Below are 26,145 nucleotides of genomic sequence, written 5' to 3'. Positions count from 1 at the left end.
GTTTATGGTTTTTTTTAGTGAGAAATGTGAAATGATTGATGATATATGTCATGTCCACCACAGACGAACATTTTGCAAGTTATGATTGTTTTTTAAACTCCAACTTATGCCTACCTCTCATTCCCAACAATCTTAGGGAATCTAGGAAACTGGGGTTTTTGGGTGGGGGAGCATTACATGAAGTAATGTGAATTACAAAAGAGGTCTGAAATCAACAAAATCTAATAAAAAAAATATCTGAAAATGTTTTTATAGCAGTGGGGTGTGGAGACAGTAGATGGACGTGGCAGTCTAGCTGTTGGAATGTTTACATCGAACAGCATTGCCAACACTACACTTCCAGCTGTATCCATTACACCATGGCCTGCAAGGGATACTAAACAAAACCCAACCTAAAAACCAAGCAATGTTCCAACCAAGTTTTGGCTGATGTTGGGCTGGGCATTGAATGTTATATTTACCTTTCCTTGTACTCTTCATGGTGTTGCCTGACACAATTCTTTCTGTAGGAGGTGGCCTTAACCCTTGAAGTACGGGGAGCTGATTTACTTTCCATCTGTTAAAGCAGGGAAAAACCACACCTGTCAAAAATGATAAAAGATTTTTTTCCTTATAAAAGCATTCTGAGTACAACGATGTAGTTTTCAACTTGTTATGACCTCTGAGAGCAAAGTTGTTGCATATAAAAAAAATTCTCCCCGAACCTGTGGCAGAACCTGCCGCTAAGAAATACCCCCAAGCTTCAATAATACAGCGGCGCCTGCTCTCTCTCTCTCTCTCTCTCTCTCTCTCTCTCTCTCTCTCTCTCTCTCTCTCTCTCTCTCTCTCTCTCTCTCTCTCTCTCTCTCTCTCTCTCTCTCTCTCTCTCTCATTTGAATTTGATGAAAAAAGTAAGAACTTTTGCACTTTTATGTCATGAAAATGTGAACTCAGATATATGAAATGATGTGCAAAACAGGAAAAGAAAAAGAAACCACATATTACAAGTATTGTGGATTTCTATAATAATTGGAATCTGCCAACTCTTATTAGCAATGGAATTCACATGACTTGGCCGACAAGCACAGTCCTGTAGAGGCAACCATGGGTGACACACACCAGCGCATTGCTGGAGAGGAGTACGTGAGGAGGTTTATGAATGTTGCTGTGAGGGTTGGTCTCTGTCTCCCAGGTCACTATCAGAATCATTACTGGAGTCTTCACTTTATTGTCTCAATAAAAAAAATCACTGTCTTCATTTTCATCACTGTCCTCATCACTTTATTGTCTCAATAAAGAGAATCACTGTCTTCATTTTCATCACTGTCCTCAATGTCAATACCAAGTAACAGTGACATAACATCACTCAGAGTAACCCATTTCCTCCCTCCAGGTCACAGGGCTTGCCAGATGTTGCCTCGAAATAGGAAAAAATTACCTATTGTAAGGGAACATGTCTCAAGGCTCGAGGAGGCGAGCAAGAAAAGATGCCAGATAACTCCACTAGCCCCAGGACCAATAGTGAGGGGGAGAGATTCAAACGTTTAGCACAGAAAAATCATGATTCCCGGAATGATCCCTGCCTCTTCGCATGCGACGGTATAATTGCTGCTGCTTTATTGCCATGTTCCTTGACTTAATATACCACTTGTAGTTTGTATGAGATTGTGTAGCTCAATTTTTTCCTCTTTCTGCTGTAACAGTGAGGGTGTTGATGTGTTTTGTTATGATCGCATCAGATCAGATGTAGAGTTAAGGAATAGCCTTTGCAACAGCCCCTCATGTTGTTTTTGCTTTTGTTGTTGCTGGTTTACTTTTTTTTTTTTTTTCTTTTTTCATAACCAACTTTTATATATTTTCTTCTTTTCTTTCACTATCAACTTTATGATGATAAACTTACTGTTACTCATCCCTGTCAGATGGCACTGAGTCAGGGTTCCAACCAAACAGCTGATATTTATTGACATGCATCACAACCTCTCAGGTTAAATTGCTTTCATTTTCTCAAATCAGTTTTGTAGTACAGGCAACCCCTGCTTAACAAACATTCACATAATGAAATTTCGCTAGAACGAACGTTTCTTTTACTACCATCTGCTCATATAACGAACACCAAACTCACTTTAACAAAATTTTATCCAGGTAATTTTTTCCAACTTTGAAAGCCCCGCCGTATCACTCGAGCCGACATGCTTTTGAATACACCAGCGCCTCTGGTGGACAAAACGCACATCACTCGCTCCCCTACCCTTCCTCTCTCTCAGTTCAAAACAAAAACAGGGTCCAGCACCAGCTCGTCATCTCACGCTCAACATGCCACCAAAACGCTCTGCAGCCAGCCCTGCAATGTTGCCTAGCGTTACTAAGAAGCCCAGGAAGTCTCTTACTCATGAAGTGAAGCTGGATATTATTCTGACACAAGAGAAGAGAGAAAACTAATAGCATTGCTCACCACCATGGCTTGACTCCATCTACTGTCTCTACTATTTTCAAGTCAGCAGACTCTATTAAGAAGGCTGGTGAGACCATATCTTCCCTGCAAGCTAAAAAAGCCACCTGAACTCATGACTGCAATGGATAAATGGAAAGCCTTGTGAAAGTGTACATAAGTTTTTAATGCGGTACAATGATGTACCCTTTGTTTACATTCCACAGGTTGCTGGCAAGCGTCTTTCCCATTTCACTCTCCCTCCCTTCATAAAATTAAGATCAACAACATTATAAAGTTACGTACATACATACATTAGTGTACATTATAATGACTTAGTCTTAAATTAAACTGCTTAAATGTTTAACTTCATAATTTTTACTTTCATTAAACCTTTTACTGTACAATGATGCACTCTCACTTTGTTTACTCAATGGAAGCTCAAGGCAGGGGTCAAACTTGTTATAATTGGTTCGCTTAAGGGTATCCAGGGATATCCAGGCTTTTAGACCAAGGGTAATGAAAAATTATCTGATCCTTATGAAAATTTTATTGAAAAAAGATGTTGATGGAGTGATGATATTCCAGCAACAGGAAGATGATATCTGCAATAGAAAAATTTTAATTAATATTTTATAGCTAAATTGAATACCTCCACATTATCCATAACAGCAATAAAAGGAAATCGCCAAACTCCATGAAATTTTGTCTTTCTATAGTGTGATATGTTGTTTATAACGTCATGTGATTGAATTTTCCATTTACGCATTGTGAGAATTTTAAAAAAATCATAAAGAACTATGTTTTTTGTGCGACACAATTTTAATGATTAAAATATTAATATCTTGGCACAATTCAAGCAAAAGGAAAATCTGCTCTCATGAAAACGTAGCACATACATAGGAAACTAATGTATAAAAATATAAAGATGATTGGTCAAGAAATAATGGCGCCATAATGACTTGAAGTAAAAAAACTTACTTTTGAGAAAACGACGCTCGAGTTAGTGGCCGCCCGGGGAGTAGAAGATGTCTCTCTGGAGGCGCTCCGTTTTCATCTGGGTATCTGCCAAGTTCTTCGGCATAAAACTTGAACACTGCCTTCCTACTGTCCATTAGAATGTCCTTCGTATGTTCAACAGCCTTCGACATCACATACTGAGCATATCGCACATATGTTTCAAAGGTGAAATGTTTCAAGCTCAGCATGCCACACACCGTCTCGATACCACTGTATCCGACACCCAACAGCATTACAATGTACACTAAAATTAGTGTAAATGGGAAGTAGCGAGCATTTTCGGACACTACAGGCTCAGGAGCAGTGTTCATCACATGCCTGTGACAATTTCCACATGTAATTGCCACATGGATGTCCACTTGATGGTGGATGAACTTGCACTCAAGCCGAGACTCATAGCACCACTTGCAAGCCACATCTTCACAAAGCTTCACCATATCTTCTTTCTTAATTATAAAATTCTCAGAGGTATATTTCTTCTGCTCTTTGGTCTTTGGTGAAAGCTTCTTCCTCTTCTGTGCACTAATGAGCTTTGGAAGAGAGGTTGACGGCTGAGCGCTTGGTGGTGACATATGGGAGGCCGCAGCGGCCGCCCTCCCAGCTGTCTCGGTCCCCCCAGCTGCCTTGCGTGTCTGAACTTGTTGCTCTGGCTTATTCAGGTGTTCTAGAGCTGATCTTGCCATGGCAAGGCTCTCCATTCTTTTCAGAAGAAGCTTAGAAGGTCATGGCATGATAAATGAAGCATGCATTTGTAGCAGGAAGGAATGTGCTCTACGCACGCTGGACAACACCATCCCGTTTTAAGGACGTCTCAAGGACGACTGAGGAAGTGGGGTGAGGGACAGCATCTGGTGGTGTAGTTGCCATTCTTCGTGAGTTAGCAAAACTTTGCCTGATTTTTTTATTGAAAAAAAATCATCCAGGGTTGTGCAGGAAGCACGTGACTCATCGCGGCCTGTCATTTAAATCGCCAGTGAGCACGTGGGTCCCTTTAAATGCCCTTTAATAGCTTTAAATGAGGTAAACTTAGAGCTATGAAACTTTTACACGATGTTGCCAGAACATTACTTGATTTTTTGAGGCGGGAAGCTCAAAAACACATTTTGGGTCAGGAACTTTGATAATTTCCCTGAATACCCCCTTAACGAAAATTTCTTGCAACGAACGTTTTTCTAGAAACGTAACCCGTTCGTTAAGCGGGCGTTGCCTTTACTAACCACTTCTCAGTAGAGGATCTATATAGAGATGTTTCGAAAACGGGACTTTGTCAAATTGTCTATATATAGACACTTGTTCTTATTTTACTGCACTAAGTTGTAGCATGGTCTATATATAGATGATTCCTTACAAGTAACAAAATTCTTAAAATAAATCATTATTTGGCATCACAAATACCCAAACACTGGTCAATATGGTCTATCAAGGTCAGTCACCACTTATGCTTTGTTTATGGTGGATGTGCTACACACATAAATACTGGAAATTTTTCCATTTTTTTACATTTTTTTATTATTAGCCTGTCGTATCAAAGAGAAAGAACTGTACCACATGCCAGAAATGTTGCCTAAAAATGAATAGGTACAAAAAAGTATATATGTGAAAAATAGGAGGAAAAGTATAAGTAAATTACATCCAGGTCACAAGTCCTGGATGTGAGTAACTAAAATATTCATACAATTATATTGACATAAAGGTAGTCCTCGATTTATACGGTAGATGCATTCCAGAAGGGACTGTATAAAGTAAGGAATGAATACCCAACTCCCTAGACTTTTTTTTTAGTATTAAAGAGCAGACCTAAGCTTTGTATAGTACCTCCAGCCCCTTTCCATCAAGCAACCACGCGATCCTCATGAGTGTGACTACTAGCACATCCACTTCATCCCTTGGTTGAACAGCCTCGCCCTCCAGGGCGAGGCTCAGGGACGTCCTCGCATCACTACTACCACCACCACCACCACCACTATGTATACATTTTGCATTAAACACATTTCTATTATGCTTATTAATGCTTTTATTAATAAACTTACAAAGACATAGAAATGACTATGTAAAAGGGAAATGTTTAAACACAAAATAATTTTATTAGTACCTTCTTCCTCTTTTTTGTTATTTCCTTCTCTGATGTGTCACCATTGTCGTAGTCTGTCTCCGATTCTGTTACTTGACTTGGTGTGTGCGGTCTGAAGAAGCTTGTTATCGATTGCTGTTTTTTTCTTTTGTTGTTTTTCTTTGAGAAGAACCTCATAGCACGTCATTTTTTCCATGACCCCTCTGATGACGGCGGTGCTTCTTTCAATATTTGGGTTAATTTTCATTGGCTGCACCAACAAGTCCATACACTTAGACAAGTTGGCTGCTGTGAGGGCTCGCTGAGGTTGTCCCGATGTGTCTGGCGTATCACCACCAGCTGGAGATCCAGAAGGGCGCTTGGGAGCCATGGTAAACACTAGGCACGAGAGAGGGAGATGTTGCCACAACCACGCATAGGTGAACAATGAGGCTGCTTGGCGTGTGGCCAGGGTGAGAGGGATGCGGGTGGCGGGAAACAGCTAGCTAGTGACACCTGCATTTCTGAACTAAATCGCCATGCGAATTTTAACTTTCTTGAAACCGTATAATTCTGAGGAATTCGTACAATGTGATGAATAACCCCTGTTTTTGGACACCGTATAAAGTAAATTCATATAAATCGAGGACTACCTGTATATTATCACCAATCAAACACAAACAACACTTATATAGAGATTCAACTGTTTGTTCAGTTTTGCGACAGAGTTTATATATAGATGTCAATCTGGAGTACCCAATTGCTGAGAATCGATATATAGATGTATAGATGAAAGTCAGTAGAATCTATATATAGACGATTTTTTATTTGGTACTTCACTCATCTACCCTGCTGCCGGGTAATAATAACAATGCCATCAATAAAATAATGATGCATGCAGTTAGGGTAGGTAGAGGTACTGATTGTAAGCTAGGTTAGTGAGCATCAGGGAGAAGATAAGGCTACAGGAAGTCTCAACGTTGCATATTAGACACGGTGATTTTCAGAGCTAAAATTTTGGAAAAAAAGGTGTGTCCTATATGCCATCAAATACGGTATGTATCTTTCTGGAGTCGGAGTGTCTTGTATAATCACTCCAGGTCTTTCTCTTCACTCCTTTGTGTGTATTTACCTAGTTGTATTTACCTAGTTGTAGTTTTACAGGGCCTGGGCTTTATGCTCGTGTGGCCCCGTCTCCATATCTACACTTATCCAATCTTACTTTAAAAGTGTGCACACTTGTTGCAGACACTACTTTTTCATCTAAACTGTTCCACGTCTCAATACATCTCTGCGGGAAACTATATTTTTTAATATCTCTCAGACATCTTCCCTTTCTCAGCTTTTTACTATGCGATCTTGTGCTTCGGATGTCATATTCTTCTCAAGATCAGTTTCTCATTATCCACTTGGTCCATTCCGTTGATCAATTTATAGACTTGTATCAGGTCTCCTCTCTCCCTTCTTTGTTCCAAGGTTGGTAGATCCATAGCCTTAAATTACAGACCGGTATCACTAACTAGTGTAATATGCAAGATGTGTGAAAGAATAATAAAGAAACAATGGATCGAGTTCCTTGAAGACAACAAATTAATATCAAATAGCCAATTTGGTTTTAGAAAAGGACGGTCTTGTGTAACTAATTTATTGAGTTTCTATTCTAGAATAGTTGACAGAGTACAAGAGAGAGAGGGATGGGTTGACTGCATCTACTTGGATTTAAAAAAGGCGTTTGACAAAGTGCCACACGCAAGATTACTATGGAAGTTAGAGGAGAAGGGTGGCTTAAAAGGAAGCACATTGAGATGGATAGAAAATTATTTGAGGGGGAGAGAAATAAGGACGGTAGTTAAAGATATGAAGTCCAAGTGGAGAGCAGTAGAAAGCGGAGTGCCACAGGGGTCAGTATTGGCACCAATACTTTTCCTCATTTATAGTAACGAAATGCCAGAAGGAGTGAACAGCTACATAAATTTGTTTGCAGATGATACGAAACTGTGCAGAGTTATAAAGCAAAAGGAGGATTGTGAAATACTGCAAGAAGACCTAAATAAGATCTGGGAATGGAGTAAGAAGTGGGAAATGGAATTCAATGTGAACAAAAGCCATGTCATGGAAATGGGAAAGAGTGAAAGACGACCTGTGGGAATATATAAGATGGGAGATGGTGTAGAACTGGAGAAAGTCAAAAAGGAAAAGGACTTAGGAGTGGCGATGGAAGAAAACAATCAACCAGTAAGCCATATTGATAGAATTTTTAGAGAAACATATAATTTGCTGAGGAATATTGGAGTAGCATTTCACTATATGGACAAAGAAATGATGAAGAAATTGATAAATACTATAATAAAACCTAGATTGGAATATGCAGGAGTAGTGTGGACCCCTCATAAAAAGAAACACATAAGAAAATTGGAGAGGCTATAAAAAATGGCTACAAGAATGGTCCCAGAACTTGAAGGGATGACATATGAGGAGAGACTAAAGGCTATGGATCTACCAACCTTGGAACAAAGAAGGGAGAGAGGAGACCGTGTGTGTGTGTGTGTGTGTGTGTGTATTTACCTAATTGTATTTACCTAATTGTAACATACGGGAAAAGAGCTATGCTCGTGTTGTCCCGTCTCCATATCTATTAATGTCCAGCTTTTTCTTAAAATCATGAATATTCCTTGCGTTGACCACTTCCACGTCTAAACTATTCCATGCTTCCACCCTTCTATGAGGGAAGCTATATTTTTTCACATCTCTCCTATAAGTGGCCATTTTAGTTTTTTCCCATGCCCTCTCGACATTCTTCCATTCCACATACACAGATCTTCCCTATCCATTTTTCCATGCCAATCATCACTCTGTATATTGCTATCAGGTCTCCCCTTTCTCTTCTGTTTTCCAGGGTTGGAAGTTGCATTCTTTTCAGTCTGTCTTCATAAGTCAAATCTCTTAAGTCAGGCACCATTTTCGTTGCAGCCCTCTGTACTTTCTCTAGTTTCCTTATGTGTTTCTTTAAGTTCGAGCCCACTGTATTGTTGCATATTCAAGCCTCGGTCTTATCATTGCAGTAATTATTTTCTTCATCATTTCTTCATCTAGATATACGAACGCCACTCTTATGTTCCTCAATAAGTTCAATACTTCTCCAATTATTTTGTTTATATGTCTCTCTGGCGATAGGTCATTGGTAATTGTCACCCCAAGGTCTTTTTCTTCATGACTGGTTTTATGTCTTCATTTCCTATCTTGTACATACTCCTGATTCTTCTTTCACTCTTGCCAAACTCTATTTTCTTGCATTTTGTCGTGTTGAACTCCATTTGCCATGTACAGCTCCATTTCCATATTCTGTCCAAGTCTTCCTGGAGTAGTTCGCAATCTTTGTCACATCTCACTTTTCGTAACAATTTTGCATCGTCTGCAAATAGGCTCACATAACTGGACACCCCATCCACCATGTCATTTATGTAGACTGCGAACATTACTGGTGCCAACACTGATCCCTGTGGAACTCCACTCTCCACCAATCCCCATTCTGATGGTCTGTCCTTAATTATTGTTCTCATTTCTCTTCCTACCAAAAGTCTTCCATCCATTTTAGTAAACTGCCATGCACTCCTCCTACCATTTCAAGTTTCCAGATCAGTCTCTGGTGTGGTACCTTATCAAAGGCCTTTTTTAAATCCAGATATATTCCATCAGCCCAACCATCTCTTTCCTGTATTACATCTATCACCCTCGAATAGTAACATATCAGGTTTGTCGTGCATGAACGCCCTTTCCTAAAACCAAATTGACACTCACAAAGTATGTCATTTTTCTCCAAGAAGTCTGTCCATCTAGTCTTCACCACCCTCTCACACATCTTAGCTACCACACTTGTAAGTGACACTGGTCTATAGTTCAATGGGTCTCTCTTGTTACCTGATTTATAGATTGGGACAATGTTAGCTCTTTTCCAGTCTTGGGGCACTACGCCTTCCCTTAATGAGGCATCAATTACTTCACAAACTTTTTCTGCCAATTGCTCCTGCATTCTCTTAAAATCCATCCTGATACCCCATCAGGTCCCACAGCTTTTCTCACTTCTAAACTCCCCATCATGTTCTTGATCTCCTCCACCGTTACTTGAAACTCCTTCATAATCCCTTTCTGTTCCATTACCAGTGGTTTGTCAAAAGCAGTCTCCTTTGTGAATACCTTCCGAAAGCATCCATTCATAGCCTCTGCCATTTCCTGGGATCTTCACTGTATACTCCATTTACTTCTAAACTTTCAATACTTTCTCTATTTTTGATGTTGTTGTTCACATGTCTGTAAAAAAGCCTTGGTTGGTCTTTACATTTATCAATTATATCCTTTTCTTGTTTCTTTCTTTCTTCTCTTCTAATCAACACATATTCATTTCTTGCTCTTTTGTAACTTTCCCACTGCTTAATCCGTCTTTTCCTTCTCCACCTCTTCCATGCATCCTCTTTTCTTGTTCTAGCCTTTTCACATCTATCGTTAAACCAGTCCTGCTTTCCAACTTCTCTATGTTGTCTTATTGGTACAAATTTTTCTCACCTTCTTTGTATATTTTTATAAATTCCTTCCACTTTTCATTTGCTCCTTAGCACTCTTGAATTTCATCCAATTTGTCTCTTGAAAGAATTTCTTTAGGTTTCCAAAATCTGTCTTGGCATAATTCCATCTTCCCACTTTATATTCTTCATTTCTTCTAGATTTCTCTTCGTCTATCACCTTGAACTCCAAAACTGCATGATCACTCTTTGCTAAAGGGCACTCCACCCTCATCTCCTCAATGACCATTGGCTCTGTACTAAAGACCAAGTCCAGTCTTGACGATGCTCCCTCTCCTCCAAACCTAGTATCTTCTTTGACCCACTGAGTTAACACATTTTCCATTGCCAGTGTCAATAGTGTATTTCCCCATGTTGTCTCTGATCCTTCCATTGACCAGTCCTCCCAACACACCTCTTTACAATTAAAATCTCCCATCATTATAGTTCGTTCACAGCCACCCAACATTTCTTCCAGACATGTTCCTGTATCACTTATCATTTCTTCATATTCCTGTACTGACCATGCATTTGTCTTAGGTGGTACGTACACCACTATGTAGTGCCTCTTTTTTCCTTCATTAGTTTCTGCTCTGATCTTTAGCACTTCTGCCTTTCCCATACCTTTTTTCACTTGATCCACCTTTATATCTTTTTTAACCAGCAACATCACTCCTCCTCCCATCTTACCTACTCTATTTCTTTTCCAAACGTTATATTTCCCTTCTCCAACCTTCATCAGGTCTTCTCCCTCTCTCAGTTTTGTTTCAGTAAGACCCACAATATCTGGGTTCTTGTCCCTCAAGTAATCGTTGAGTTCTAAAATCCCGATATCACTCCATTTATGTTGGAATACATTACATTTCGCTCATATGTAAGTTTCTTTAGTCCTTTCTTGCTGTACTTTTCTGGGTTATGAACCACTTCCTCAGTCTCATATCCAAGATTCTCCAGAAAAACTCTTTCTTCTCTTCTTCTGTCCTCTCTTCATTTTTTTCAAAGCCTCCTTTCTCAACTCATTTAACATTTCTCTTTCCTTTTCACCGAGATCTCTTCTCAACCAAATCTTCCTTGTTGTTTCCTGCTGGGCTAGCCTCCATGACTTCTCCACCAATTCATCTACATCCTTTTGTGACTTAAGTTTGATTCTTATTGGCCTCATACCTTCTCTTGTGAACTTTCCAATTCTATGGAAGTCCTCTATTTCTTGTACTAGGTCTTTTCCCTCCTCTTGCACCACATTAATGATATTATTTATCACCTTTTTTATGTTTTTCTCTCTCTCCATTTTACTCGGTGTCTTATCCTCCTCCACACCAAATATCACCACACATCTCTTTTTGTCTACAGTTTCCCTCACCAATGTCTCATTTGACTTAATAACCTTCACCACTTTCTCAGTTATCTTCTCTTCTATGATCTGTTGATCTATAATTTCAGCAAGGCCCAAAGTTGTACTTAACTAGTTGCATTGTACAGGATTTGAACAGGGCTCATAGTGTCCTGTCTCCATTTCTCCACTTATCTAATTTTTCTTTATGTGCTGTAACAACTTCATCACTCAATGCATTCCACTTTTCCATCATTCTGTATGGAAAACTGTATTTTCCAATATCCTTCACACATTGTCTCTTCCTGATATTCTTTGCATGTCCTCTTGTCCTTCCAGCTTCTTTTGTTCTTCTTTCCTGTTTAAACCTAGAACACTACATGAGAGATCATAAAGGGGTATCATCTCAAATTTTGAAGAAGCCCTCCAAATCATAAAAATTTTGTTGAATGAAAAAAAAAAAAAAATCATTCATAGCTATCATGCTTATTCCTTAATATCTTTTTTAAAAGAAATGAGTTCTGAGAATGGTGATGAATATGAGATTCCAACCACTTCAAACACTGCCAAAGCTTCTCAGGGAGGATATATTGTTAAGATTGTAGAAAAATCACATTAAGTATACTGAACCACCTCATTCAATGAAAAGAAAGTTTCACTATTTATATAGAGATAGTGGTTTGTGTGAATGATTTTAAAGAAAATTTTACCACATTTTGTTGATGAAATTGTAACTGAAGAAGTTCCCATTAAGCATTAACTTCTATAAACTTCCATGTACTATCTGGTGTTGAAATGTATTCTAGATTATATGCTCACAGTACCTGTGGAATATCTTTTTCACAAAATGTGGATATATATATATATATATATATATATATATATATATATATATATATATATATATATATATATATATATATATATATACACAGGTTGAACCTCCTTAATCCAGTATTCTTTCATCCGGAAACACCTGTAATCCAGCAAAATTTTTCTTTGCTGTAATTTTTTAATTGGCCGAAGTAATTTGCCGGACCACCACTGGGACGCAGCAGCGCTGTACTGCATTTTGGGTCAAATTTGGATCAGTACCACGCTGCCGCTCATTGCAAGCAACACCCCCCTGGTGCATAAACATTTTTTTCTGTAATATTTGCCCCTAAACATGGCTTCCAAGCGACCAAGAAGTGATAGTGTTGTGTGTGAACCAAAGAAAAAGCACAAACATATGACAATATCAGTGCAACAGAAAGTGGACCTATTGAGGAAGCTAGATAAAGGTGTTTCAGTGCGAACCTTATGCCAGCAGTACAACATTGACTCATTAACCGTCTATGATATAAAAAAGCAGAAGAATTAATTTCTCAAGTTTTACAGTGAGTGTGAGAGCAAGAAGAACATGGAGGTTCATAGAACACTTAAGGAGGGTAAAAGCAGTGATTTGGACAGTGCTCTCATACAGTGGTTTTAGCTTCGGCGCGCTGGTAACGTCCCTGTGTCCGGCGAGATGATAATGGCGCAGGGAAACATTTTCCATGCTCAACTTAATTTACAATGTGTTTTTCTATATACTTCTGCATGTATATTTTCATCTACAACTATCATATATCAAAACAATGTTACAGCTACACTTGTATAATGCAGGGTAAGTGTATAGAGGGTGTTTTGGGGACAACCTATAGTTCAGAATATTCCATGGTCCGGCAAGTCTAAGGTCCGGCGGTTGCCGGATTTGGGAGGTTCAACCTCTGTATATATATATATATATATATATATATATATATATATATATATATATATATATATATATATATATATATATATATATATATATATATATATATATATATATATATATATATATATATATATATATATATAAATTAAAAATAATGGCATCGTGCATTCTCATTCTACCAAAGACAAGGACATATGCTAATGTAAAGTCTTTTACATACCATTATATGCTGCTGTTTAGTGCCAGTTGTATACTTTTGCATGACTACTATTCAGATGAACCTAAAAAAATTGTATTTCTTTTTGTAATATTTTCCAACAATATGTTATTAGTTGCTTGTACATACCATGACACTAAGGTACTTTCTTTAGAAAGATTACCTCTCCAATGGTTGTGAAATGTTTAAAAATAATATAAAATGTTGCATTTTTATTTATTGATTTTTCAATACTCCAGAAACACCGTGCTGTATTGCATATTTATTGTCTGACATCCAAAATGATAGAATGTAATTTTGATAGAAAATGTAATAAAGTATTAATATTTTAGAACAGCATGATCTAACTACATGCTCATGCAGTCACAAGTGTTCTATTAGCTAATTATTTGTGGCCCATGAACATATACTGATTGTATAATAAAAAAAATTGTCTGTGACTTTAAAAGTTATGTACTACATGAAATAGTAATAATTACAAAGTGTGTGTGCATGTATGTATGTTTGTGTGTGTGTATTTACCTAGTTGTGTTTTACAGGAAAAGAGCTATGCTCATGCCGTCCTGTCTCCATACCTATAGTCATCCAGTTTAGTCTTAAAGTCAGGAATATTTCTTGCTTGAACCACTGTTTCATGCAAATTGTTCCATATTTCTATGCTCCTGTTTGGAAAAATATATTTTTTAATGACTCTAATGACTCCGTTTTTCCTTCTTCTGAATGATCTTCTTTCAGATTTTCTGGTTTCACTGTGCCCCTTAGCTGGTGCTTCACCCACAATTTCTCCTATTGTTCCTTCATGGGAATTCCACAAATCATCATCTAATAAATCCATGTCAAAAGTTAGAATCACAATTTATCATCAAGGACTAAGTTACAATGAAAAATAAAAAGATAAATAAGCAATAGATAGATGAATACACATAAAAAAAAAAAAAATTTAACTCCTGGTGGAAAAGTCATCCAGTGACCCGAGAGTTGCGATTCACTTTGCCTGGGTTCTGTGCCCACAGGGGAGACCATGAGCGGCCCTTCGACCATGTCAATGGCCACTTTGTACATAAAAAAAATAAATAAGTAAGAATAATAATAATCACTGGCACTTGAAAAAATCAAACACAGCAAAAAGACACTTGATACCACTAGAAAGACAATAGACAATTTAATACTAATTATCTTATAAGTACAAAATTATTAACCGGGGAAAGACCAACTTATTAACCCTAAGTAGCCCATAAGGTAGCACTCTTCAGATTACATGGTTATTAAAAAAAAATGCTGCCACCACTGTCTTGGTCCCAAGTACCAGGTACAGACCATTTACCCTCTCTATTTTCCCTTTAACAAGTCAAAACTAACAGGGTAAAGAAAAATATAAACTAATGATGAAAAGTAACAAAAATATACTTTCACACTCTCTTTATCTACTCAACTACGTGCAGGTCCAAGCTAGTGGACTGACGGAGTGTTGTTGGCTCACTACCGCTCGTTTGTGGTTAAATTAAGTAATAGTTCGAGTTTACCCCCAAACTGACGTGGCTCTTGCCGGCAGCTATGAGAGGAGGCGACGTTTTCCAGGCTAGCCAGCGCAGCGGCTAGACGCGACACCAGCCGCCATACACACCACTACCCCTGTTCTGTCCAGCGAAGATTGTGTGCGAGGTCGTGCCGCAGGAGAGGCACGAGCGACGGGATCAAGCACGAGGAGCCAGTGTGGGCGAGTTGTGGGCCCTTACGAGTGCGTGGGACTCCCTACATGTGTTGCCGCCGTGCCAGTGGAGGAGACGGCCATGAGAGGAGGGAGACACGACGTTGGAGACGTGTGATCACCAAGACTGTGGTGCCTGCTGTGCTGCTAGTTCTGTGCTCTGTAATAAACTGCAATTGGGAGAACAGTGTTTCGAGTTACGCCCTGCTACAAGCTATCTAGGCATTATGGCAGACCAGCCCTCCCTTGATCTGAGACTGATACCGGAGTACGACGGCTCAGGCGCGCAGTCTGTGGTGGAATGGATAGAAAAGCTCGAGCTCATCTGTAAGCTGCGCAACGTCAGTGATGTGGCCAGTGTTATCCCTCTGCGTCTGTCGGGAGGTGCATTCGCCGTATACTTGCAGCTTGCAGAGGCGGACAGGAAGAAAGTTGAGAAGATCAAGGCGGCGCTTGTGGGCGCTTTTGCCGTGGATTCGTATATCGCATACGAACAGTTCATCTGCCGGAAACTACAAGCTGGTGAGAGTCCGGATGTCTTTTTGGCGGAGTTACGCCGCCTGGCATCACTGTTCGGAGGTATGTCCGAGAAGGGACTCGCCTGTGCTTTCGTCGCTGGTCTTCCGGAAGGCATCAGGCGACTACTGAGAGCGGGCTCGCGGATGGAGACACTTGACCTGCCTCAAATCCTGGCGCGGACGAGGGCATTGGTCCGTGACATCGGTGCCGGTGGTGTCCATGAAGTATGTCTCGGCGCCAGGGCTGGGAATACGGACATTGGCCCAGATCAACGGTGTTTCGTCTGCAATGGTGTGAACCACTTTGCCAGAGACTGCTTGGCTCGTCAAGACACCTATAGCGGCAGGAGCCAGAGGAGCGCTGGACGCACTTCAAGACGTGGTGTGAGGTGCTACCGCTGTGGTGTCCTGGGCCACATCGCGTTGGCATGCCCGGGAAACGACCGTGGAGGGGAGGCGTCAGCGCCAGCCTCCTCTCTGGACAAGCAGTGAATGAGGCGCTACCCATCGCGGAGGTGTGGCTGGACGGGAACCGGCGCAAAGTACTGGTGGACACTGGGTGCTCGCGGTGCGTGGCTCACGTCTCGTGCTGCAAAAAGTGGAGGAAAGAAGATGTGGCTATTTTGACCATAAGCGGTGAGGAGCAGAAATGCGAGGGTACGGGTGTCGTGCGCCTCCAACTTGACAGCGGTGCCTCTGTTGACGTAAAAGTGTTTGTGGTGAGTGACAAGCCCTGGGGTTCCCGTTCGTGTTAGGGATGAACGGTGTTGTGGCGTTGGGGGGAGTTGCTGTCAATGCGCACCGGCAAGTACGGTTCGGTGTCGAGGACGCGCCGATCTGCGCGGCTGCCGGCGCTACCACTGACATACAAGTGGATGAACAGGACTTCAGTGTTGCCTATGATACTGCAAGTAACACCTGGACGGCGGCGTGGAAGTGGTCGGGGGGAGACGAGCCCGGCGTCTTGCTGAACAAGGTGGAGGAGTACGCTGTGCCAAGTGAAATAAGATCGCGGTATGAGGAGGAGGTGGATAAGTGGATAACAGACGGATGGTTGGTGCCGCACGACGAGTACAAGCACGGTCCTGCAAAAGGACTGATTCCTCTTATGGCAGTTGTGCAGCACAACAAAGGAAAGGTGAGGCCTGTTCTTGACTTCAGGAGCTGAACACTCATATAGACACCTACACGGCAGATTCTGATGTCTGCGCCGACAGACTAAGAGAGTGGCGGAAGCAAGGTAAGAATGTGTCCATCATAGATCTTAAGCATGCCTACTTACAAGTGCACATTCACGAGTCGCTCTGGCCATATCAGACTGTTATGTACAAAGGGCGAAAGTACTGCCTCACACGTCTAGGTTTTGGTCTGAACGTCGCCCCCTTAATAATGAAGACTGTCCTCAGCTCTGCGTTATCACAAGACCCCGACGTGAAACGTGGGACCTCGGCCTACATTGATGACGTCTACGTTAACGAGGACATCGTCACGGCTCGTCGGGTGGCGGAGCACCTTCATCGCTACGGCCTAACCACCAAGGCTTATGAGCGCGTTACAGAGGGCGCTCGAGTGCTGGGCCTGAGGGTCTGGGGGGAGAGTGGCATGCTGCTCTGGGGACGTGATGGCAAGGTGGGTGGTGTGCCTACCCGCCTGACGCGGCGAACAGCATTTTCTTACTGCGGCAAGTTAACTGGCCATTTTCCAGTGTGTGGGTGGCTGAGAGCGGCAGCGGCCTACGTGAAAAGAAGAGCTAACGCGGCTACGCACACCTGGGATGACATCATCGTCGATGCCGGCCTGCGAAGTATCCTGGAGGAAATAGCAGGGAAGTTACTGAAGGACGACCCTGTTCGAGGAAGATGGGATGTAGGAGGAACAGAGGCAAAAGTGTGGGTGGACGCTAGCTCCTTAGCTATGGGAGCAGCAGTCGAGGTGGAAGGTAAGATCGTCGAGGACGCCTGCTGGTTGCGTCCTGACGGCGCCAGCCATATCAACATGGCTGAACTTGATGCGGTCATCAAAGGACTCAACCTTGCTCTGGCATGGAAGATGAGTAAGGTTGAATTGGTGACTGATTCCTCTACTGTCCACCGCTGGATTAACGACTGCCTCACTGGACGAGCAAGGCTAAAAACAAAAGCTGCCAGCGAGATGCTGATTCGCCGACGACTCGAGATCGTGATGTCTCTGGTTAAGGAGTGCGGACTCGTCCTCACAGTTTCTCTGGTGCCCTCAAGCGAGAACAAGGCAGATGTCCTCACCCGCGTGCCACAGCGATGGTTAAGGACGTCCGCGGCCAACGTCATGGAACCACCGCCAGTGTGTGCGGCAGCTGTCGAAACGTCCCTTGACCAATTAGTGACGGACATCCACCATTCCCGTGGCCACCCTGGGGTAAGAAGAACGCTGTACTTTGTAAAACGAGTCAACGCGGCAGTGACGAAAGGACAGGTGCGTGCTGTTGTCGCTTCCTGCCAGATATGCCAGTCTATAGACCCAGCGCCAGTGAAGTGGAGTAAAGGCAACCTGTCGGTGGAGGGAATCTGGCAGCGGGTTGGGATGGATATCACGCACTGTAGAGGAAGGTCATATCTCACGCTCATCGACTGCGGGCCTTCTCGCTTCACCATCTGGCGCCCGCTGAGGCTACAAACGAGCGATAACATCATCGAGCAGTTGGAAGCAGTTTTCTGTGAGCGCGGGCTCCGGACGAGATTCTGACTGACAATGACACCGCCTTCCGCAGCAAGTTGTTCGCTCAGTTTGCCTTGCGTTGGAACGTGAATATGCACTTCCGGGAGCGTATTCACCGTCTGGAAATGGTGTCGTTGAGAGGTGTCACAGGACAGTGAAGGTCATCGCGGCAAGAAAAGGATGCTCCATAGCAGAAGCGGTGTACCTCTACAACATCACGCCCGGGGATGACTGCTCGCCTACCTCTGCGCCTGCGAGCATGTTGTACGGGTATTCGGTGAGAGTGCGGGGAGAAGACGCGAGCAGAAGCAACCCTGCAGTAGAAAACAACCCTCACCATGTAGGAGAAGAAGTTTGGGTAAAGCCTCCCGGCGTGCGCTGCGACGAGCAATACAAAGAGGGCGTCGTGACTGGAGTGGTATCGGATCAAGTCGCCGAAGTTGATGGTACACCTCGTCACGTTCGTGATCTGCGACATCGCGTTTCACCACCAAGACACCAGGACAGAGTAGTAGGCAACTCGGACAATAACTGCGAGGATCTGGTGGTTACGTTTCCTACTCCAGAAGAGCAGCGTGAGGAGGAGGACCCGGAGAGAAACGGTGAAGATGTTGGGAGTGTGGTGCTGAGGCGTTCTGCTAGAATCAAACAATCTACCAGGTGTCTGCTGTGTGATTGAGGGCTTGTGGAAGATGGGTGACTGAGTGCCTGGGTGATTTAGATATCAGGGGGGAGTGTGGACTGACGGAGTGTTGTTGGCTCACTACCGCTCGTTTGTGGTTAAATTAAGGTAGTTTACCCCCCAAACTGACGTGGCTCTTGCCGGCAGCTATGAGAGGAGGCGACGTTTTCCAGGCTAGCCAGCGCAGCGGCAGACGGACACCAGCCGCCATACACACCACTACCCCTGTTCTGTCCAGCGAAGATTGTGTGCGAGGTCGTGCCGCAGGAGAGGCACGAGCGACGGGATCAAGCACGAGGAGCCAGTGTGGGCGAGTTGTGGGCCCTTACGAGTGCGTGGGACTCCCTACATGTGTTGCCGCCGTGCCAGTGGAGGAGACGGCCATGAGAGGAGGGAGACACGACGTTGGAGACGTGTGATCACCAAGACTGTGGTGCCTGCTGTGCTGCTAGTTCTGTGCTCTGTAATAAACTGCAATTGGGAGAACAGTGTTTCGAGTTACGCCCTAGTTCCAGAGTTTACCAGTGAAAGAGATGAATGATTGAGAGTACTGATTAACTCTTGCATTAGAGAGTTGGACAGAACAGAGATAAGAGGAAGAAGAAAGCCTTGTACAGCGAGGCTGCAGGAGGAGGGGAGGCATGCAGTTAACAAGATCAGTAGAACAATTAGCATGTAAATAGCGATAAAAGATAGAAAGAGATGCAACATTTCGGCGGTGAGATAGAGGCTGAAGACAGTTAGTCAGAGGAGGGGAGTTGGTGAGACAAAAAGCTTTTGATTCCACCCTATTTAGTAAAACTGTGTGACTGGAACCCCCTCAAACATGAGTACAGGCAACCCCTACTTAATGAAGGGGTTACGTTCCTAAAAGCGAGAGTGCATCATAGTACAGTGGAAGGTTTAATAAAAGTAAAAATTATGAAGTTAAACATTTAGGCAGTTTAATTTAAGTCATTATAATGTACACTAATGTATGTATGTACGTAACTTTATAATGTTGATGATCTTAAATTTATGAAGGGAGGGAGAGTGAAATGGGAAAGACACTAACCGGAAACCTGTGGAATGTAAACAAAGTGCGCATCATTGTATCACATACAAAACTTATGTACCACATTTTCTCAAGGCTTTCTATTTTATCCATTGTAGAGTCACGAGTTCAGGTGGTTCTTTTAGCTTGCAAGAAAAATACTGTCTCACCAGCCTTCTTAATAGAGTCTCCTGAATTGAAAATAGTAGAGACAGTAGATGGAGTCAAGATGGTGGCAAGCAATGCTATTAGTTTTCTTGCCCTTCTCGTGTATGTGAATAATATCCAGCTGTACTTCGAGAGTAAGAGACTTCCTGGTCTTCTTAGCAATGCTTGGCGATATTGCAGAGCGTTTTGGTGGTAAGTTGAGTGAGGGAAGATGAGCTGCTGCTGACGCTGTTATTGTTTTGAACAGGGAGAGTGAGTGGTGCGCGTGTTTTCCACGAGAGGCACTGGTGTATTCAAAAGCCTGTCGGCTTGCGTGATAAGGCAGGCCTTTCAAACTTGGAAAAAATTACTTGGATAAAACTTCGTTAAAGCGAGTTTGGTGTTCGTTAAACGAGCAGATGGTAGTAAAAGGAATCCTTTGTTGTAGCGAAATTTCGTTTTGTGAACCTTTGTTAAGTAGGGGTTGCTCCATACACGGGCAGATAAGGCCCTTATACAGAGTAAGCAGTTGGAGGGGCGAGAAAAACTGGCAGAGACGCCTCAGAACACCTAACTTCATAGAAGCTGTTTTAGCAAGAGATGAGATGTGAAGTTTCCAGTTAAGATTATGAGTAAAGGACAGACCGAGGATATTCATTGTGGAAGAGGGAGACAGTTGAGTGTCATTGAAGAAGAGGGGATAGTTGTCTGGAAGCTTGTGTCGAGTTGATAGATGGACGAATTGAGATTTTGAGGCATTGAAAACTACTAGATTTTCTCTGCCCCAATCAGAAATCTTAGAAAGATCGGAAGTCAGGTGTTCTGTGGCATCCCTGCGTGATCCGTTGACTTCCTGAAGGGTTGGTTGTCTCTGAAAGGAAGTGAAAAGAAGTAAGGTGGTATCATCAGTGTAGGAGTGGATAGGGCAAGAAGTTTGGTTAAGAAGGTCATTAATGAATAATAGAAAGAGAGTGGGTGACAGGACAGAACCCTATGGAACTCCACTAATAATAGATTTAGGAGAAAAATAGTGGCTGTCTACCACAGTAGCAATAGAACGGTCTTAAAGGAAACTTGAGATAAAGTTGCAGAGAGAAGGATAGAGGCCATAGGAGGGTAATTTTGAAATCAAAGCTTTATGCCAGACTCTATCAAAAGCTTTTGATATGTCTAACGCTACAGCAAAAGTTTCACCAAAATCTCTAAAAGAGAATGACCAAGACTCAGTAAGGAAAGCCAGAAGATCACCAGTAGAGCGACCTTGACGGAAGCCATACTGGCGATCAGACAGAAGATTGTGAAGTGACAGATGTTATTTTTTGCATTAAATTCCATTTCCCATTTCTTGCTCCACTCGTGTATCTTATTCAAGTCTTTCTGTAGCATTTCTTAATCCATGTCATTTTTCATTCGTTTCAGTAACTTTGCATCATTTGCAAATAAGCTTATATAACTGTCCACCTCATCAACCATATCAATGATATATGTACATACTATGAATATTACAGGGGCCAGAACTGTTGCCTGTGGAACTCCACTTATAACTCTACACCATTTTGATTCATATTTTATCACTGTTCTCATTTCTCTGTCCTTTAAGAAGTCTGTTATCCAATCTAGTACTTTTCCCTGTAAACCACCTATGTTTTTTAATTTTCCATAGCAATCTTTGATGTGGTACTTTATCAAAAGTTTTTTTTTAGGTCTAGGTAGACACAGTCTGCCCATCCGTCATTCTTCTGAATTATATCTATTGTTCTACTGTAGAAACTCAATAAGTTTGTGATACAAGATCTTCCACTTCTGAAGCCAAAGTGTCTTCCAGTTATTATATATGACTCTTCTAGCTGTTGCATTCATCTTCCTTTGACTATTTTTTCAGCCATTTGTGCAGTCACACTTTTTAGGGACACTGGTCAGTAATTCAGTGGTTCTTCTTTATTACCTCCCTTGAAAATTGGTACAATATCAGCCCTTTTCCAGTCTAGAGGGACTTTTTCCTCTTAACCCCTTCAATATGGTGACGCCTATGTAGGCGTTATGAAGCCCCAGTAGCATATACGGTGACACCTACGTAGGCGTCATATTTCTTTTCTGAGCTTTTTTCAGTTCAGTTGTCCTGTATAGTGTGTGGGATACCAACTACACACGCCATAGTATGCTGTCCTTGAAATCCTAGTGCTCCTCCCACCATCCTTGTCTCCACCAATCACTAAAGATAAGCTACATGCATCCCGCCTTGTGTCTAAAATTACCCAATGCCATAGACTGTTCCCATCTCTCTCTCTCTCTCTCTCTCTCTCTCTCTCTCTCTCTCTCTCTCTCTCTCTCTCTCTCTCTCTCTCTCTCTCTCTCTCTCTCTCTCTCTCTCTCTCTCTCTCTCTTCATCCTCCTCCCATCTCCTTTCCTCCCTCCCCATCTCCTTTCCTCCTCCCCATCTCCCTTCCTCCTCCCTCTCCTCTCGAAAGATAAGTTACATGCGTCCCGCCTTGTAACATTCATGAAAACACACACACACACACACACACACACAACACACACAACAAATTTTCTAATCTCTCTCTCTCTCTCTCTCTCTCTCTCTCTTTCTCCGAAGAGAGAAGCGTCCACTTTCCTCTTCGAAGGCGATATAGTAACTAAAAAATAGCAGCATAATACACAAAGACGACAAGTATGACAAGCTTGCACGAGTTTCCCGTGCTCGGGCGCGCGGCACTACCACCCGTATATCATACAGGCGGGCTTTTTTAACATCCGGCGCGAAGGGGTTAAAGGAATATACTATGATGTTGTGTAATATCTCTGCCAGCTGGTCATTACATTCCCTTAGTATTCAGTTTGACACCCCATCTGGTTCTTGAGCCTTATTCATATCCAAGGTTTTCATAATCTTGATTTCTTTGACTTCCACATGGATCTCCTTCATTTCATTGTCCTTGTGACACGTTTGTGCCCCCTCAAACTTATTTTCAATTTTCTTTAGTGAATACTGATTGGAAGCACCTATTCATTATATCTACCTGTGACCTTGCACCCTTGTATGTGCCATTATTAACTTTTAATCTATCTATTATTTGCTGCTTTTAATCTTCCCATTAACATATTTATAAAAGAGTTTCAGCTCATTTCTTGCATTTGTCAACTATATCTTTTTCATAGTTCCTTTGTTTTTCTCTTAAGGGTTAGACACATTAATTTCTTACTACCTTAAATTCTTCCCAGTTATTATGTCCTCTTTTTCTTCATCTACGAGTATTCATGCAGCTTCCTTTCCCTTCTGCTAATTTGCATCTTGTGTTATAACAGTCTTCCTTTCTCTTCCTCTCACTGGATCTCATTTTGGGAACATACAGGCAACCCCCGCTTAACAAAGGGGTTACGTTCCTAAAAAAAAACCTTCATTAAGTGAATTTTTGTTAAGCGAACCAATTATAACAAGTTTGACCCCTGACTTGAGCTTCCATTGAGAGTAAACAAAGCAAGAGTGAATCATAGTACAGTGAAAGGTTTAATGAAAGTAAAAATTATAAAGTTAAATATTTAAGCAGTTTGATTTAAGACTAAGTCATTATAATGTACACTAATGTATGTATGTAAGTAACTTTATAATGTTGATGATCTTGAATTTATGAAGGGAGGGAGAGTGGAGTGGGAAATACTCTAGCTGGCAACCTGTGGAATGTAAACAAAGGGTGCATCATTGTACCAGATACAAAACTTATATACCACATTTCCACAAGGCTGGATGCTAAAAGAATGTAAAGAGCAACTACTGGGTCCAATTTGGAATACAATTACAAGTTCACTAAATGAAGGGAAAGTTTCACTAGAATGGAAAAAAGCCAACATAATACCAATATTTAAAGGAGGAAAAGCAAATGAGCCATTAAATTACAGACTGATGTCATTTACAAGCATTATGGGAAAGTTGTGTGAAATGATTATCAAAGAAAAATAGGTTGAAGATCTGGAAGAACAAGTCATAACAAACAGACAATTCGGGTTCAGGACAGGATGGTCATGTGTGTCGAATTTATAAAGCTTCTACTTGAGAGTAATAGAAGGACTGGATAACAGAGATGGATGGGTGGACACAGTATACCTAGACATAAAAAAGGCTTTTAATAAAGTCCCTCATGAAAGACTACTTAGGAAATTAGAGAACATAGAAGGACTGCAAGGAACTTCTTTAGAATGGACAAGGGATTATTTGAAAGACAGGGAAATGAGAAATGTAATTAGAGATACATACAGTCAACCCTCGGCTATCGCGACTTCGGCTATCGCGTTTTATTGCTATCACGCACCCATGAAAAGCTGCTAAAATTTCATTATCGCGATCTCAGATGCCTGCTATCGCGCGCCCAGCCATGACGTCACGGAATATCTGAGCACTCATTGGCCAAAACCGCCTTTCCGCCAAGGTCAATTCGGCTATGTTGCGGCTATTTCGGCCCCAATTGGGCGCGATAGCCGAGGGTTAAGTGTACTCATCTTGGGGTAAAGTAAGAAGTGGAGTGCCACAAGGGTCAGTGTTAGCCCCCATTATGTGCCAAATTTATGTAAATGACATTCACACTGGGTAAGTAGTTATATTAATTTATTTGCTGATAATGTAAAGCTGCTAAGAGTTATCAAAACCTGGGAGGACTGTTTGCTGTTGCAGGAAGATATAAACAAAATTTATGAGTGGAGTAAGAGGTGAAAATTGGAGTTCAGTGCCAAGAAATGACACGTAATGGAATTAGGAAAGAGCAAGAGAAGATCGGTATGGAACTACCTGATGGGAGAGGAACAGATAATGAATAGGAAAAAGATCTGGGAGTGATTATACAGGAAAATCTGAGCCCTGAAAAACACATAAGCAAGATATTTGGATTATCATATAAAATGTTGACTAATATAAGAATGGCATTTTAATTCATGGAAATGGCATTTTAATTCATGGACTATTCAAATTCAAATTCAAATGGTTTATTGACATAAAAACATCAAAGGGGGCAGTCAGCATGCTGAGATGCCCACCCAGCTGACCTTGAAAGGCCTTACACAATATTTAACATACAAAATTATAGCTGAATATGTATGTCCACTATATATTTACAATAAATTAAACTCTTGAGGCAAAGTACTTGTACTTTTTTAAGATGCTGGGCACAATATTATTATTTATCAAGTGACAACTTGCAAGGTTGCACCACTGATTTCAGGATCCCTGAACTCTTCAGTTTTCAGACAAAAACATAGTGTTGCAAAGTATGAGAGTTTTCTTCATTACATAACTTGCAGGGTATGCCATCTTCACTAGTGATATAGGCCTACTGCCAACAATACTTATACCCTAACCTTAGCCTCATAACAACAGTATAAACTCGGGTGGATGTTCTACCGTAGCATACATTGGTGTTGTTGTAAACAGTCACATAGTGTCTCACACTCTCACTTCCACTATCCGTGAGTTTGCCAATATTTTCATAGTCCCATTGTCTCCGCCTACTTGACAAGACACTCTTGATTCTGCTTAGACTCATAGTGTCCTCAGAATCAATGGAGGTCTTCTTTAATGCCTCCTTTGCAAGCTTGTCAGTGGTTTCATTGAGGCAAATGCCAACATGAGACGGTACCCATATAAATTGCACAATGTGCCCAGCATCTTTTAGCTGGAAGACAATAACTTTACAGTGGGACACCAAGGCCTCATTTACACCATTAAAACTATTAAGAGAGGACAAAGCACTCTGACTATCTACAAAAACATAAATATCTTTGCCTTTCCGGGATGCAACTAGCAATCCTTCATATATAGCTTGCAGTTCTGTGGTTGTAGTAGACAAAAAAAAAACCCAAGTCTCTTAGATATATGTTGATCAGTACATACACCCTCCTCAAAATATTCCCTAATTACTGCACCACACCCAGCCTTAGCACCACTTACTGAACCATCACAATACATATGAACAACATTATATCTTGGCAAAACATTAATTTTAGATAAGAAAATTTGCTTTAGCTCTAGAGAACACAATTCATCTTTCTTAGCAT

General features: G+C 41.6%; 1 protein-coding gene and 1 pseudogene across 2 annotated transcripts in view; both read left to right on the top strand.

The window, feature by feature from the left end:
- LOC123500101 (solute carrier family 66 member 3-like) overlaps positions 1-19,422 on the top strand; it is a 91,727-nt gene extending 72,305 nt beyond the window's left edge. Inside the window, exons 5-6 of one of the 2 annotated variants that reach the window (XR_006673173.1) lie at positions 1,373-1,578; positions 19,097-19,422. The gene's annotated coding sequence lies outside the window, so the exon portion shown is untranslated. The remainder of the gene's footprint in view (positions 1-1,372; positions 1,579-19,096) is intronic. The other variant, XR_006673174.1, reaches the window with a different exon arrangement.
- On the top strand, positions 14,931-19,422 carry LOC123500102 (annotated as a pseudogene).
- Positions 19,423-26,145: the final 6,723 nt, after the last annotated feature.

The sequence above is a fragment of the Portunus trituberculatus genome, chromosome 50, assembly GCF_017591435.1.
Source record: "Portunus trituberculatus isolate SZX2019 chromosome 50, ASM1759143v1, whole genome shotgun sequence".
Taxonomy (NCBI): domain Eukaryota; kingdom Metazoa; phylum Arthropoda; class Malacostraca; order Decapoda; family Portunidae; genus Portunus; species Portunus trituberculatus.
The sequence above is the reverse complement of the archived record's forward strand: the minus strand, read 5'-3'. Positions and strand labels throughout refer to the sequence as shown.